This window comes from Sinocyclocheilus rhinocerous, unplaced genomic scaffold (genome assembly GCF_001515625.1).
Source record: "Sinocyclocheilus rhinocerous isolate Xijiao unplaced genomic scaffold, SAMN03320098_v1.1 scaffold231, whole genome shotgun sequence".
NCBI lineage: Eukaryota > Metazoa > Chordata > Actinopteri > Cypriniformes > Cyprinidae > Sinocyclocheilus > Sinocyclocheilus rhinocerous.
Window position 1 is genome coordinate 499,923 of NW_015640454.1, and position 2,900 is coordinate 502,822.

Consider the following 2,900-nt stretch of genomic DNA (forward strand, 5'->3'; position numbering starts at 1 on the left):
GAAGCCATATTTGAAATGAGAAAATGCTACATTTTGGTATTTCTAAATACATTTTCTGTCAAAAGAATGTGTTGAACTGGTCTTTTCTGAATTAATTTTTGTTTTCAGGTGAAATCAGTGCTAAAGTGAAGATTAAAGATTGCGCTGCTGACTGTGCAAGTGGATTCATGAACATTGGCATTGGAAAGATGTCTTTTTTGTGCTGTAACGTCAAAGATGCTCCAGGTATTGTGCAAAAAAATGTAAAATTAAAAAATTACAAATTAAGGGCAACACTCATTTTACTTCCAAACGACATCAGGACATCAGGAGTTATTTCATTATATGTTATATTTTGCACAGAAGATTATGCACAATACATGTTTTCCTCCTGTAGATCCCTCTATTGTCCCCAATGGAAAGAAATGTTACTATTGTGATGCTTAACAATAAGCTCACATGCTTAAACAGTGAGCTGTTCAGGGAGTGAAGATCGCTGCTTTAAAGCAACAGGTGAGAATCTGGAAAAGACCAAAGTTGCTATTTTAATCTCTCTGATGTTTGGGATCTCATACAGATCACATTTACCAATTTCCAGCTTAGACTAACCTGTATTTTCTGTCTTTTTATCAGGGACTTTCGAGGGCCAGTCAACAGTCATAAAAGGCTGTCTCTCTAAATCTATTTGTGATGCTGCAACATCAGTTGGTGATGTTCAGGGCATCTCGTGTTGTTCAGGGAACCTGTGTAACGGTGCTAAGAGTGTCACTCAGAGCTTCCTGTTCCTCTGCTGTTCTCTGCTCTCCTTCATCCTGCTGCACTGAATCCAGCAGCTCTACACATTCTACAATATGACACGCTGTACAGATATAGAGCTTGTACTTTCTCTGTACTATGTATCTTTGGTGTGTTGATATGATTTAGCTGTGACATTCTGATGTGCCATTTTAGGAATTAAAATACTACAATTAATACAGCCTGTCATGCTGTAAAAAGGCATAAATATATACTACAAAAACTGTTTTATGTTTTATTGTTTTAATTCTTAAAATAAAATTAAAATAAATAAATGATCATTATGTTCAGAATAAGCATGTTGTCACGAGTGGGTTAGGCAGAATCCACAAAGAGAACCAGTCCAACACAACTCTACATCATCAACTTAATATGGAATGCCAAACCTGACAAAATTTGAAATAAATCAATACATAAATAAATATACAAAGAAATGTAAAAATGCAAAAATAAATAAATATATATAAATAAATAAATAAATATACGAAGTAAAAAAAATTATACTTTTATTTCCTTATTTATGCATTTTTTTTCCACATTTTTTCCTTTTATTTATTTCTACATTTATTTATTTCCACATTTATGTATTTATTTACGTATTTATTTCTATATTTATTTATTTCCATATTTATTTATTTATACATTTATTTATTTATACATTTCTTTGTCCGTAGGGTAATGAGGAAGGCGTGTTTTACCTCAGGAATAGTAGTAATTGAGCCAGAGTAGGTGAGTTGTAAGCTTTGAGGCCACAGTGACACTTTGTTGTGCCCAAACGAAATACAACAAGCGTAGCCTACATGACGTGCCTGTTAATAGTGGGATGAATGGCTTAGATGGGAAATATGGCCAAAATCTTATATCACGGGTTAAGCAATTAATTTCACCCTAACTCTATGTATACTACGGAACCCCTAAAGGGACATGTTGGTGGGAAACATACTGGGTGGGAGGAAAAAATATTTTCAAATCTTTTGCGTTTTCTCACAAAGCTTTTGTGTTCCCCCGAGAAACTTTGCATTCTCTCGCAAAACTTTTTTTTAAATGAACTTAGAACTTTCTTTCACTTTGGCTATTATTTTCACTAGATCTCGTTTCTGTTTATGGCCAAGACACAAACATACCTGCTTTTGTCATAGCAGCTGCAGAAGGTTTGAGCAGATGAATGATCTGAAACTACTAATATTAGGGTTAAACACTATACTTTTTCAAAGTCTTTTCGTCTATACAATCAAGTTTGCTTGACTCTATGTCAGAGAATAAAAATGAGCCAGGTTTGATTTATGAATGAATTTGTTCATTCATTCACAGAAAATCATTGCAATAATACTAATAATAATGCAAAAATAACATGCAGAAATATAAGAGGACACATCACTTCACATCAGTGCAGTCTGTTTTATTGCACACAAAGTTTTATTGCATCTTCATGGTGGCCAGCAAAATGACAACATGACCATCACAAGAAAACACAAAAGCCTGTTAAACTTGGGCCATTTAGCAATGGCATTGGAAATGAGTAGTGTGGGAGACCCACTTTGAACACGAAAATATCAAGTACTAATTCAGAATTAGGAACTCATTATGAGGTTTTATCAGTGTAACAGAATTTGACGAGATTTGCCTATAATGCAGCTACACTTTAGGAGCGAGTGAACACTGACAGTGGCAGCTGAGCTGAAGCTTTCAGAATAAACCTCAAGCTTGCAGCTCCATCTAGTGGATAGAATTATTGAAACACTGTCTACAGAGAAATTACTTGTTTGCCACCCTCAGATTTGAGTTTAAAGGGGTCATATGATGCGATTTAAATTTTTCCTTTCTCTCTGGAGTGTTACAAGCTCTTGGTGCATAAAGAAGATCTGTAAAGTTGCAAAGACTAAAGTCTCAAATCCAAAGAGATATTCTTTATAAAAGTTAAGAGTCAGCCATACCTACCTAAAACGGCTCGTTCTAACACGCCCCCACATACCTACATCACTATGTGGGAAGATTTGCATAACACCGCCCAAATGTTCACACAAAGAAAGAAGGAGTAACTTTTATTCTCGCTGTAATATTGAAAAGTGAAAAGTGAAAAAGTGAAAAGTGACGTGACATGTGGCCAAGTATGGTGACCCATACTC